The sequence below is a fragment of the Triturus cristatus genome, chromosome 10 (assembly GCF_964204655.1).
Source record: "Triturus cristatus chromosome 10, aTriCri1.1, whole genome shotgun sequence".
Taxonomy (NCBI): domain Eukaryota; kingdom Metazoa; phylum Chordata; class Amphibia; order Caudata; family Salamandridae; genus Triturus; species Triturus cristatus.
Genome location: NC_140593.1, coordinates 815,740,892 through 815,756,026, shown reverse-complemented (window position 1 = coordinate 815,756,026; position 15,135 = coordinate 815,740,892). Strand labels below are relative to the sequence as shown.

General features: G+C 44.5%; 1 protein-coding gene across 1 annotated transcript in view; it reads right to left on the bottom strand.

Moving 5' to 3' along the window:
* Window positions 1-14,873, bottom strand: part of PRR35 (proline rich 35) — a 138,989-nt gene extending 124,116 nt beyond the window's left edge. Inside the window, exon 1 of the mRNA XM_085630162.1 lies at window positions 14,795-14,873. The gene's annotated coding sequence lies outside the window, so the exon portion shown is untranslated. The remainder of the gene's footprint in view (window positions 1-14,794) is intronic.
* Window positions 14,874-15,135: the final 262 nt, after the last annotated feature.

Sequence of the window (15,135 nt, the reverse complement as noted above, 5' to 3'; positions counted from 1 at the left end):
ACTGAAACTTTTTGTTTTTTTATAAAAATATGTTCTTTGTATTCATTTCACAATATCATTTTTGTTATATATCAATCTTCATTATTTTCTTACTTGAAATATATCATTTTCTATTCATGTAAACATATACACAAGTATTTTTCTGAAATCTGTGAGACAACAAAACCCTACTCAACCAATGACCAATCAACAAACAAGACCACACTCATTACTCAAATATACTCTCATTCATACAACACACTTATACTTTGTGGGTATAGGAAGTATCAGAATATCAAAACTTCTCCAATAGTTGGTTATGATGGAAATAACCTAGATAGGTCTGGGCGCACGTGGTCTACGCGCGTTTCGGTGGGATGACAAGGAATGAACCACCTTCATCAGGACCTCACCCAACTAACGTACAGTGTTTCAGACTTGTACAGAGTAGGGAAACTCATAAAAATCGGATAGAAATCGCGTTCTACAGATTTCAACTGGAACGATGTGGCACGTAGCTTCTGTTATAGCAGGGGCAAAGCACGATTTCTGATAGGTACGAGGGACTAAATTTCACTAATCAGACACCGTGTCGAAGAAAACGACGACAGTATGTTGCGCATCATGGCATTTAAGATGTGCGCTAGGTCCTCGAATACTTGGACAAGTAGAATATCCTTAGTGCAAATTCGATGGATGTGCGGCAATTAGTAGACTTTCTTAGGTATACGCGGAAGAGGGCCTCTTAGGTCGGTTCTTCTCTGCCGGGTCAGCAAACGTCTCTCCTGAATTCACAAACGCCTCTCGTAGCGTCTAAAACGAGTCCGTGCAGAATCTCTTTCAGCTGCATAAGGAATGGAAAGCAGCATTCTGAAATAGGAGTGAGCTCAAAAAGATATCATCTCCACAAAATGTCTTGTTGTTTCCTCAGTTGTTAGACAGCTTCCCCTTTATTTTTAATCACTTTTTAGATTAATGATTAGATGCTGGCAATGTTAGCTTTTGTCAGTGTTTTAATTGATCTGTTATTTTATTGAAGAGTTATTTCCAAATAATGGCATATAATACATCTAAATCTGCCAATACCTTGATTCCAGCTCATATTTAGGCACTGAAGATCTGTAGGAACATGATTTAGGGTCATAGACATTCATGAAACCACTTTTGGTTTACTAAGTGTTGTATTTTATATCCCCTTTATTTTATAAATGCATTTATAACACATGGGTCTATCTTTGATATGTTATGTTATGTTACAGATGATTGTCTGTATATATAAATAAAGTGTTGTAACCTGCATATAATCTTATTTAAGTTGTTCGGGCCTCAGTACACACAGTTGTAGCTCAGTGCTTGCCTTGTAACTACAGCCACAGGTTCATTTGAATAGTATTATTGTTAATATCTTGCCTTCCTCAACATGATGAGAATCCCAAGTTTGTCAATGTTTGCCACATAAAGCTACAGTTGATAAGGTTCACTGCCTTCTCTGATTCTTATACAACTTTGCTGAAGAAATACTCCCTACTACAGAATACAGCAAAAGTATCAAATAATGCCCTCTAGATTCTAAATAACTTCCAGGAAATAATTCACTGTGAACATGTGCCATAAATACATGTATTACCTGTATTGACCGGGAAGAAAGGAATGCTGGCAGTATTTTTTAATCCATATGATCTGCATTAGATTTTCCCCTTCCGAGGTGTAAAAAAATGTAATGATTCCACCATTTTGAAAAGTGGAATTAAACATGTTGGGGCCTTATTTAGAGTGTGGACATCCTTGCAAAAAGGGCAGGTGTCCTGTCTGCCCTACTTAGCGCCTGATTGCGAGTTTGGCAGTGCGGCACTGGGTCCACCCCCGCCACCACACCGCCAAACTTGTGGTCAGGCCAACCACCAGATCACAAGTATTTCTCGTGTTTGGCAGGCTTTTTTTTAAACGTTCCCATGGCGGAGCCCTGAAAATGGGCACCGCAAAGGTACAGTTCCTGCATGACATGGACTGTAAAGTCCATGCTATGCACGAATTGGGGTGCATGCACACAAGGGAGCACATGTTATGCCCCCCTGCATGCATCCCATGGCGCAGATGCACAAGTGGGCCACAGTTTTCATGGAGGAGGAAGTATATTGCGGCCTCCTGACCGCTGCAACAACACCGGGGATTGGCGTTTCCCTGGTAGCTGTGGCAGGGCAATGGTGTTCAGCCCGCCCTAATTGTAATAGGGTAGTCAGAAAACCACCAGGCACCGCACCCCCACAAGTCTGGTGGTCTGTGGACCACTAGGCTCGTAATTAGGCCCTTAGAGTGTATAGAACTTCTATGCATACTAAATAGGGCAGGTAGGGGACATCCACCACTTTCTGACCCTTAATGTTTAGAACAGTTACATATTTGGCATGCGCCCTTAATCACCTGTGTGATGAACTGGTAAGCAACAGTAACAGTAATTGGCCATGTGCCTTGCTGAACTTACTTCTGGTCTGCAATGGAGTATATTTACTACTGTTTTGGGTCTTTTGTCCAGTATCTTTAGAAGTGCAGTTTGTGAATAGGAATGAGCTTACTCTTTTGAGTGTGGGTGCATGTACTCCCTAAACCCTCCTTACTCCCCCTAAACCCCTCTCACTTAGTGGTAAGTATTCCCCTTTTGTTAAAGCATTTTATAGTACGTGAGTAATACTATTGTAGTACTACTAAACCTACTACAAAATACAGTTCATTGATAGGGCCCACCGTGTTGCTCTAAAATTAGCTCTTTTCTTGTGCTTCAAAGCTGCCTATACAAGATACCTATTACGATATCCTAGATTCCAGTGATAAGGCTAGTTGTGAATATACATTTCGAGCTTAAAAGGGGTATCCACACAACAAATAACACATTACTTTTACATGACCTAGTTAAAAATATCAGAATCACCATCTAGATTTATAATCTCATAATTAATTAGGATTGGGACACGAAACCAGAATTAAACGTCAATTGTAGGATTGCTGACGGCTTGTTTAAGTAGTCCTACTGTCGCAGCAAGAACATAAGGCAATGTGCCACCATGGACACCGTGATTGATCATTCAGGCTTCCCTTTTACGTTCAGCACTGAACGTGTTGATTACTTGAAATCCCAGGGCTGGGAACACGGTCTAATGATATGTACAGATTTACGTTTTTCAACCTATCCTAAGTTTAGTAAGGCTGCCAGATGTATGCCCTCTAGGTTAAGGGCTCAACAAAATATCTATGCACTCAGACGCTTTCTTATGCCCTCATTCGGATTAGGTTTATGAATCTAATATTGGGTGTAAATGGTGTTTGCACCCAACATCACATTAGGACTCAGGAGTAGTGCAAAACTATCGCACTCGCAGGTTTTCCCCCAAACAAATTCCTACAGGTTTTGGAGGAATTTACAAGGAGGGAAAAGGTATAAAATAGGGAAAATGTGCAAAGTTGGGTGTACCTCAAAAACTCAAAACTGTGTGGTAATTTGGCGCGAGGGTAGAGCCGCAAGGCGTGGCAGCATGTTTACTTTTCTTAAAGGGAGTCTTGCTGAGCCTTTGTGTGTTGTGGTTTGCTACAGTCCTTACTGTCTGCTCACCCAGATTCTTGTTACATGCCTCACTCCAAAGTAGATTCCTGAATAAAGTGGCATGACCTCAAGTGTTGGCTTATCTTCTCAACCCTGCCCCTGTCATTGCGAATAATATTTCTCCTGCTCATCATAGAACTTCATGTTGCATATTTTAACCACTATAGCCACTGCCTGGATCGGGGAGAAGACTCTTTCACTAACTTGTTCTTTAATGTCTTAGAAAATGCCATAATCAACAGAAATAAATGTTATTTAAATATGTGAAATATATTGTTACATATTTCATTCGTCATCTGTTTTATCTAGGAGCAATTTCTGTTTTAGGAATAACATTCTGCAATCTAGTGTGTTTTCCCTATGCCTTGCTTTCCATTGTCTATCCACTCCCTCATCTTGCAAGACCCCACAGCCCATGCACCTGATGTGCTTACACATCCCGTAGTACATCCACTTTCCTTGTGCTTTTCCCATTGCCCATCCCCCTGATTCTGCGCCTCATCTCCCCTTGTCCACATGCTCACTTCTAGTGCCTGTCCTCTGCCACTGATATTACTGATATTGTTTGATTTGATTTGATTTTGATTTTGATTTCCGATTTGTAAAGCGCGTAGCTACCCTGGGGCATCCCAGCGCTGTCGGTCAACCTGTAGCATTCCGAGAGGGGGAGCTGTATGGAGGGTTTTATGTGAAGAGCCAGGTCTTTAATTGCCTACGGAAGGCCAGTAGGTTGTGTTCTCTTCGGATGGGGAGTGGGAGGGAATTCCACAGCTCTGGAGCATTATATGAGAACAGTCGCCCCCCTGAGCGAGCCTTTCTTATTCTGGGGACACTGGCCAAGGAAAGGGAGTCTGATCTGAGCTGTCTGTTGAAATGATGTGGTTTGACGAGAGATCTCAGAATGGGATGGCCTCTGCCTTGAAGTATTTTGTGTGAGATGCAGAGCGTCTTAAAGGTGATCCTTTCCTTGATCGGGAGCCAGTGTAGTGATCTGAGGGCTGGTTTGGCAGAGCATCTAGATTTGGTCCCGGTCAGGAGTCTGGCCGCGGCGTTTTGGGCACATTGCAGTCTTCTCTCCGTTTAGTTTCAAACGAGAGTAGCACATCCATTGGGATATATTCTGGAGGCAAGATGACAAGTTGTCCAGACATTTGGTCAACTGGTTTAGAGAGACGACCAGCTGGGTGTCGTCGGCGTACATAACAGTTTTTATGCCGAATGGGGTTACGATGTCTTCGAGGGGAGACATGTATACGTTAAAGAGTGTGGGGCTCAGGGAGGAGCCCTGGGGGACCCCACACTGGAGGGGGAGAGCTCTGGAGTTAACTGAGCTGTCGGTCATCTGGAAGGTTCTGCCTTCTAGGAAGGATTTGATCCAAGACAGGGCGGTACCGGAGATTCCTGCCATGCTAAGACGGTGCACGCTCCATCCAACACCTTGAGGTGTTGCTCTTCTCCCACTGATGCTTCTATCTGCTGGCTTGTGAGACCACCCACAGACGCATCTAACTCAGAGTGTTGCTCAAACTGTCCACCAGCCCCTTGTGATGCTGCCCATTCCCTGCTCATAGCCTGGTAGTTCTGCCCCCACGTCTTACTATCAACCCTTCATTCCTCATCCCTCTGCTGGGCACTCATTCTTCTCTTGCATGTTTCCCTGCCCAATTCATGGTCGTTACTGTGCCCCCGGCAATCCATCTTCTTAACAATGACCCCCTCCTAAAATGTAATTGGGTAACATAATCATATGTGTGTGACCTCTGGCCAACCTCAGTTTCCTGGTCAGTGGAGCCTGACCACGCTGAACATTAAGCAGTCATTTCCTACTTAAAAGCTACTCTAAGTACAACTCACTTCAAGTGCATTCTTCAGTTAAAGGTTCTGGAGTATAAGGTGATCTCTTGAAGGGAATTCCTCATACAGGCCTGTTAGTGGCCTGTAGGGACTGTGGTCTGAGACTATGTCTGTCCCTCCAATCTTACTAGCCAAGGCAAGATGACTAACTTACTATTCAACCATACACCATTCTAGCACCAAAGTCATTACAAAGTCCTACCAACCCACCCTACATATCTATGCACTTAAGCACACTTTCTCCTCTTTCGATTTGCACTTAGTCCCCTATGTTCATGCATGAACCTATCAAGGAACCACCACAGCAGTGGCGGCTCCTCCGCTAAGGCGAAGGAGCCTCGCCCCACTGCTTTCGGCAGTGGAAATAAAGGAAAATAAAATGATAATAACTAGTAGTTATTATCATTTTATTTTTTTCTGCTGAGGTTTGGTGTGCAGGGCGGGTCTGCTCTGCTCTTAGAGCAGGGTAGGAGTAGTGGTAGCCTCCTAAGTGCGCAATGACTGTTTGATCGGCCCTCTAAGGCCGACAAAACAGTCATGCACACTTTGCATGTTTTCCATGCAGGCTGCATACAGCCAGCATGAAGAACATGGCCAGGTCCCAATTTCCTGGCTTAGCGCCGAACCACAGTGCTCAGACCAATCACAACGCTGCATTGCAGTGTTGTGATTGGTCAGGGGAGCCTGGGTGTGCTTCCTGGTTCCTGCAGAATGGAGGGACGATGATGAGGAGCGGCGAGGAAGTAAGGTATGGTTTTTTTCCTTTTCTTTACCCTCTCCCCCTCCTATCCCCCGCCCTCCACCCTGCCACCCCCAATCCGTGCCAGCAACCACTGCACCACTGCCCCCCAGCAACAAGCTAGAGGAAGAGCACATTTTAGATGTGTCTAAAACTCCTCAGTTCTAGTCCACTCCTCAGGTTAAGAGGCTAGTAATATAATGCAAGCCTTCATTAATTTGGAATGCGTAAGTAATACATGCCGGTCAAAGCTGCAGTGCCCCTGGCACAAAAGTAATCATATTAGTAATACGTCTCTGCACATTATACATTACTCAAAAATCAGCTTTAAATATATTTTGGAAATGAAGCTACTTTTCTCCAAACATCAGCTTATGAGTTTTGAGAAAATACACATTTTCATCTTGAATTACACAATTTTGGCGTCCATATGTTAATCTAACCAAGCAAAAGGTTCCAATTTAGAAGGCTGGGGTGCACATAGGCGAGCTACTGACAGGTAGCTGGATAGCTACTGGACGCTCATAAACTACTCCTTAGTGAGGACTGGCCGAATGTGTAGGTTTGTTAGATGTAGATAAATCCAATAAGGCAAAAGTATCTGGCACAATGAAACCATGCGCTCGGGCGTGTGCATACACACACATACACACAGAACAGTACACATTAGAAAGACCATCAACTATACTTATAAGACATCACCGATATGCTATGTAGTTGGCAATACATCATGCACAAACATCCACCATATCACATGAGATAGAACATCTCACACAGCGACATAGCTCAAAGATACTCACAACCAGCACCCCCAGGCCTAGACTATCACTAAACGCCAGACAAAGGGATTGGTACCATTCTTATAGATGCATAAGTATTTGGTAACAGCTCTCTGGCAGGTCGCACTGACTTCAAAGTCCACACAACTGCAGCTCATCGAACACAGCACAGCACCCAACAAAAGATGGATCAGAACAGAAAAGCTGCACCATTTCATCACTCAAACTTTAAACTATGATGAAAACTTAAAAATCACATCCCGAGGATACCCCAAAGAGCTGAATGTGCTTTTAGAACATACTAATGACAAACTATGCACTTTATAAACTTCAGTGTCATTACAAAACATAAGTGACATTGACCAGTATCACTGTACCCCCCACATACTGGGACTGGAAGTAAGAAACAAATTATTTTGTTGAATTAATTCTGTTAATTTACATTGACCAAAATGGAACACAGAACATACCTAACATATACAATAGGAACACAGATTTGTACTAATTTCCCATTGGTTTAATAGTAGAATTGACAGACTTGCATCTCCATTTGATCAATCTAACTTGCACTTTTCCAATTAGCGCTCTGTTTGTGGCTTTCGCGTCCTTTCCTTTTTTTTTTTCTAGACAGCCACCCTCACTCTCATATGACTCCTAATACCTTCATCTAACTTAGAGATCCCAAATCCCACTCCTATTCACTCATCGCTCCTGTCCCTTGAGGTCCCCAGCAACCCCCCTCTTTATGGGGGAGAGTTCCAAAGGACAACACCTATACTATAATAACCTATAACGACATTACCTGACCTAAACACTGCTTACACCAATCACGATTTGAGGCTTGGCACAACCAGAAACAAGAAAATCATAGACACTGATGCCAAAGCATGAGGTAATCTGCTCTTTACTAATGTACATGATATTATTTAGACATGACTGTAAGGCTAGCTCTGTTGTCACTTTATACCTTCCTCCAACGGGACAAACCCACATACAACCCAACGTTATACAGAGAATCTCAGATTAGGGGTGGGCGGAATTTGCGAAATTCACTTTCGCAAATTATCGCGAAAATGTTAAAAATCTCCGCAAACACGCGGAAATATCGCGAAAATGCAGAAGTTTTTTTACCGCCCATTCGCGGTATTTTCTGCGTGGCCGTGGCTCGCCAACTTACCCATGCAGTTGCTAGCGGGCGCGGCCATCTTGTTTTCACTTGTCTCGCGGTGCATGATCGCGAGAAGAAAGACGTGATCGCGCGACTAATGACGTTACTGCGGGCACGAACTGTCGCGAGACAGTGCACAAGGCTACCAACAATCCAACATCTCGTGGAGAACGCGACCGGATCGGGAAAACTTTTCGGCGAACGCGGGGATTCAGGTAAGGCGATCGCGCGCACGCGACAATGTATTATTTTACAGCACGAGCAAGCAAAAAATTTCCGGTAAAATGCGGATTGCGGAAATTTTGACATTTTCGCGCTCTCCGCGGAATGCGAAAATGTCAAATTATCGCAATTTCCGCGAGCGGAACGGATTTTAGCCCAGGCCTATCTCAGATGCATCCAACATTGCAGAGATTTCGTCCAATTGATTACCATGAAACTCAAAGCCTAATACAAGCCCAAAAATAACACACACTCACCAAACAGAACGCAGTAGACTAAGACTTACATATATCCATTGCAGTTCGGACATTCCATATAGTTGTTTACCAAAGGTGCAATGCCTTCACTAATAGCCGCCCTAAGAACGACGATGATGTCAGTTTCCTGTACACTCTTATGCGTAGTCCCCACAAATAATTTCTCATTGATCAAACAACTCTACACTTCCATTTGAATGTCCTCTAGATTTACTTCATTCACATTTTTTTTTTTTTTTTTTTTTTTTTGAAAAACCTTTATTGATGTTTCAATCATTTACACGTATGGGCCTACAACCCCCCGGGGCCGGCCGCTAAGTAACCAGGATAATAATAGCAAATGTCAACACAGGCGGCACCTCGGAGAGCAAAGTCTTCAATCCAATATAGTCCGGCCAATGAGCCGCGCAGGTAGGACACCAGGAGAGAAAGGGTTTTTCATTTTATGATAAGACAAAACAGTAGGATCAGGTGCCAAACAATTTCCCAACAGCGAGAAGGGGCAAGGATAAGAGACATAAACAATAAGCAGCACTACATTAAATCAATGGCGCAGGCGCGGGAAAGTACGGATGAGGAGAAATATCAAAGATAGTTGCGCCTACAGGTCCCCGTACCTAAAGCCCAGCGAACCCCCCGGAAACTGTGGCACACATGAAGAGCAAACGATTCACAATCAGGGTGGTGTATCGCACTGATCCCAGAAAAAGAAAGCAAAAAGAAACAGAGAAAAAAACGGAGGCCATGGAAAAAGAGATAAAGACTAAAGAGTCCCCTCCCCCATCCCCCCACCCTGCACCTCTGCGAATGAGTATGGCCCCACCCCCCAGCAGTGTGCCTGTCGCCCTGGAACTAGACCCGAAATATAGAAGAGACAGGGAAAAAAGAGAGTGAGAAAGAGCCCCCCCAGACGGGGGGGGCGGAAAGAATATAATAAACTGGAGGAGGGCCTTAAAAACATACCCCCGGCTTCTCCCTCCCGCACGGTGAAGTCTCCCCCCAGCAAACGATTAGCAGCACCAAGTCGACCATATCAAAAAAGGGGGGGGGAATGGGGAGCATTATACACCAACTATGCGAATAACCACGAGAGCGCGCAACCATGAGTCCGCCTGTCTACTAGGTGACCACCCCCGAAGGATCAGCCTCAGCCTTGACCGCTTTTTGCGATTCTGCCCATGCCTGTCCCTCGACCCAGCACCATGTCCGATGTCCCAAGGTACAGGAGTGTCCAAAAACAGTCGGGAAGCGCCGCATACAGGTGGGGTGGAAGTCTCTGAGCATCCGCACAGACCGCTTCATGGAGGGGCGTCTTTTCCAGTGCCGCCCCAGGATCTGCACTGCACACAAGGTCCAGACAGGCTGAGTCAGCCAAATGAGACACACGTTGCTGGAATTGTCCCTGGGCCGCCGGAGACCGCGCACGGGACAAGGCCACCATTTTCCGCTCAGGTCCGATACCTCCGGAACAGATCAAGTCCACAGTTAGCCGACCACACGGTAGCATATTGTCCGGAGTGTCCGGCTGTACACTAATCGCGGGGGGGGCCGCAACATCTTCCTCTTGTGTGCAGTGTGGAAAGCCACTGTGTACCTGTGGACCAGCATGCCGCCACTGTCCCAACGCTGTTACCACACCATCTAGCTTCCCCTCCAGGACCCCGGCGCCATGAGCCAAGGAGTAATGAAGGGCACCAAGGGCCTCCAGGAGGTCGCCGTATCCCAGAGCAGCTCCCTCCGATCGCTCCGCCACACTCCCGAAAGGCACACACCCCCAGTCTCGTTGCGTCCCAGCGGACAGGATGGTAGGCTGCATCGCGACAAAATGGCCGCTGGGAAGGCCCGACTCGTAGTGGGGCCAGGACCCCGGGAACAACTCCTCAAGGTCCACGTCGCTGAAGACAGGGATCCTGGGGCAGGCACAGATTCAGCCGTTGCGCGGTCACGGGCAACAGTCGTCTCCGCCACGGACCAGCTCCCGCGAAAAGCCGGGAGCGGCCCGCAAGGATCAGGGCGAGCCAGGGACGGCGTCCGGGCAGCTCACCGTCAAAGGCAAGGGCAAACGCCACGGAATCCGAGAATTGCACACCCGGGCATGTCCTCAGTCCGCAACGTTCAGCAGGGGGGAGCGGCCGCAGCAAAATGCAGGCCGAGGGGAGCTCCACTTCGGTGGACCGACTCCACCCAGTCACCACAGGCCGCTGTTGTTCAACTGCCACCCGGCCAAGGCGTCCACTCGAGGTCCCGGCTTCGGGACCGCACGGGCCGCAAAGTTCAACCGCTGATTTCTCCGGTTGTACGGCAGTCAGAGATCTCGGAGTCACACGATCGGTTGCCACTTTCGTTTACGAACACGATCTCGTAGCGCAGAATAAGGATCTCATGCAGGATATCCGTGCGGGATGCGGAGGTTCACGGAGCCGGGAATCTACGCTGCCGTCCCGGTCGCCATCTTGGCTCCTCCCTCATTCACATTTTTAATGTGCTGTGTAGCTCTTTAGTTCACTGAAGAGCAGACAAAATAATTTTTGTAGCACTGTACAACTGCACCACACATATCATGAGGATGGTTCCATTGAACAAATCCTTTTTTGTGTGGGCTGAAAAGAATATATGGATCCAAGCAGGGCCGAAACAGACATAGACATCCAATGTCCGAGTATCTTCAAGGGAATTGTTTGATCCACCATTATGTAGACAGCAGAGCGGTCAAGGTGTTTTAATTATGTTTTTTTTATTTTCATCCAAACAGAGGAGGAGAGCTTCTTTGATATTTGTGACATATGTGGTCTGAATCTGACGATCATGGCGCAGATGGTTGAGTTCCAAGGATTATTGATTGTCTCATAACTTGCCTTTCAATTGGATGGGGTAATTCAGAGACTTGTCAGTATTTTGCCAGGATCTTTGGGTTGGCTGATGGGTTTTCAGGTGTTGGCTTATAACAGCTGCATTAGAAGATGGGGATCTAATCCCTTTAGAAGAAAGGCATTTATAATGTTGATACTGTCTCCAATTAGTGCCTGGAGGAGTTTCGTGCCACTGTGCTTCGTTCTACAGACAAATTATATACTTTTTTCTTATGATGTGATGAGCTGAGGTTGTCATTCAGGGTACCTCGGTTAGACAATTCGGGTACCTCGGTTAGACAATTCCTGAAAAATGCTGACAATTTCCAACATAGTCACTAAAAGCTGAGTAATGGGCAACCCATGCAGATTAAAAGAAATTGTAAAGTGGGCAACCAGGCACCGGATGAAAATAAGAGAAATGGCAATGTCCTTTGGCACACGTCTCCTCTCCATACACAAAATCTACTTGAACAGCAGAAAGCAGTGTCCTCTGGTGCTGATTCCTTCCGCGTGCAGAACTCCACAGAATCTTGCAGATTCTTCATGTAACTCCACGGAATTCCACAGAGTGAAACTCTGCAAGCTCCGCCCACCAATAATGTACAGTACATCCTCTCATAAGTACATAACTATGTTAGATGTACATTCCCTGGTTAGAATATATGTCCACTCCTCGGGTTTATATACAGGACATCTTGTCATAAGTACATTGCCCAGTTACAAGTGCATATGCCCACTGCCCAGGTGTATATACGTTACATCCTCTTCTATATACATTCCCCAGTTACAAGTACATTCTCTGGTCACTACATATGTCCATTGTCCAGGTGCATGTACAGTACATCCTCTCCTAGATTGTTCAATTATAAGTACATGCCCTTCTCAGAACACACGAAACCGCCACGTGGATAATATTGGGCCATTTGAAAGTACATTTCCATCACAATATCAGCTTACCTTAATTAAGACTGAGTACTAAAATACAATTTTATGAGAATACTGTCACTAAGGGACCCGTTTAACACACGCTCGGTGTCTCCCTTCAAGCAGAAAAAGGGTTATTTCCATATAAGAATGCTGTTGAAATGCGTTTTCCCACAAAAATGCACTCTTAGAAGTAATTTCTATTAAATAAACATAACTAAAGTATATGATTTGAGTTTTCCGCGATGCTATTGTCGGAGAGATTTAATACCGGAATGACCATGGGGAAAAAAAAGTCGTGGGATGTGGAAGTGGACGAGGGGGCAGGACCATTGTTCTGGAGTTGTATAACCTTTTCATAAACTCGAGTAAAATGTATTCAAATTTAAAAATATAACTTCATCACTCCAGTTCTCTCTCACAAATAGCCGTCACAGCTTCTGAAAAGAATCCACGTCTGTTTAAATTCAGAATGCTGTCCCCTCTCTGGAATAAATTCCCAAATTCAAGGACATTCACCTGCCATGAACAAATTTAGAAAACTCGTGATACATTTTCATTTGAGAACATCCCCTATGTGTCGACACACGTCATAACAACTACCCACGTCTCAAGCACATCTGATCTTTAGTGCTACTTCCATTATTAGAACATACATTAAAGTAGAGGCGCCACAAAAGTCCCTTTGTGCACCTCTCTATAGAAGTGATTCACTCTATGAGAACATTCCCTGGACGAGAGCACTCCCAAACATTACTGACAACGTGTTCTTTCATGCGAAAGTGATGTAATGTGTGAGTTAGGGACACTCCTCTGTAGTAAAAATCAAATATGATCCCTTTTATTAACAAAAAGTCCCAGAAGTTAGATAAAAATATAGTGGAAAAACAGATCTCGCTAAAATATAATTCCAGACTTGCATGTGTGAGTATGCATATGTTTCAGTTGTATATTTGATTAGCAAAATGGTTCTGAAGCATCGACCTGTATAGCTTCACCAAATAAACATACAATAATGTATGTGTAAATGTGCGTGTGTGTGTTGGTGTACCCCCATGTGCATATATGGCTATCGATGTGTCTGTATAACTTACCCACACTCTTATGCATACACTGACATACACATGTGTTTATACATACATTTGTACATTAATTTGTGCACAGATTATATAAGTATTCAAATAGTGATATATCTGTATACATATGCATGGGCATTTATATACATGTGTGAATGTTTGTCTAAATTGATGTGTGTCTACATACATACACATATAATGCTATGTATACGTTAGTGTGTATGTATAAATTCCTATTTTTTGTATTGCACGTATATTGCTGCATATATATGACTGTCTATATTAATATATATATATATATATATATATATATATATATATATATATATATATATATATATATATATATATAGTTACACACAGGCACACACAATATGTTCTATAACTTTATAAACATACTTTTACATACATTTAGTGCTTCTGATTTCTACATCATGGTTCATGATACAAAATGTTTAAAAGTGCTTTGGAAGTAAATGTCTTTAAAGTGAAACAATTTACTGGCACAGTTCACAATTTAACATATATAAACATATATTTGTAGAATATGTGATGAGTGTGAAATGTTGCGCACATCTTCCACTCTATCGCTTTTATATATATGTGTGTATGTCTAGGTGAATACACATATATACATAGTTGTACATATATGTATTTATAAATATATGTGCCAACTCACATACACATATCTCTCTCTATATGTGTGTGTGCGTATACATACAGACTTATAAGACTTCTTACAAGGAAAAACTCACAAAAATACAATACCCAGTGACACAATATTTTGCTCGAAACTGCGCACACCGCTTACAGATTGTGCACAGAGCATGGGTTTTCAGTCATCGATAATACATGACCATCCTGTAAATGAATTGCTGTCCATTCATTTACTTATGCTTCATGCACCAAATACAAGAACGATACAGGTGTAAAGCAGCTTTGGAGTCAAATCTCACTGTAACGAAATTATCTATCTATCTATCTATCTATCTATCTATCTATCTATCTATCTATCTATCTATCTATCTATCTATCTATCTATCTATCTATCTATCTATCCATCCATCCATCCATCCATCCATCCATCCATCCATCCATCCATCCATCCATCCATCCATCCATCCATCCATCCATCCATCCATCCATCCATCCATCCATCCATCCATCCATCCATCCATCCATCCATCCATCCATCCATCCATCCATCTGTGCAAAGCATTGCAGCATCTCGCCTGTGCTGTACACGCACACTCACACGCAGATGTGCAGCTACCCTCCTCCACACCGTGACCTGGAAGGCAGGCAGTGTCAGGGAGCAGGCGCGGGTCAGGGGTGAAGGGTGAACTCACCTGCGCGCTGCCGCTCCTCGCGCCTCTGCTGCCGCTGCTCCGCGCGCCGCAGCTCCGCCGTAATTGCCTACAGTGTGTCCTCTGCTCAGCTTCTCGCTGTGGTGAGGTATATAGTGTCTGCGCTTTGGCCCTGGGGCACCGAGCAGTCGGGCTGCCTCAGCTCCTGCCCCTGTGAGGGAAGATGTTCTACCATCACATGCACAGCGCTCCCAGCCGTGCACATGGCCGGTCCGGGGAGGGAAGGAGGGAGGGTGAGGAGCAGGAGTGACAGGGTGACGGGGAGAGAGTGACGGGAGGGCGAAAATAAAGCGATGTGGGATGCTGAAGAAGTGGAAGGTGGG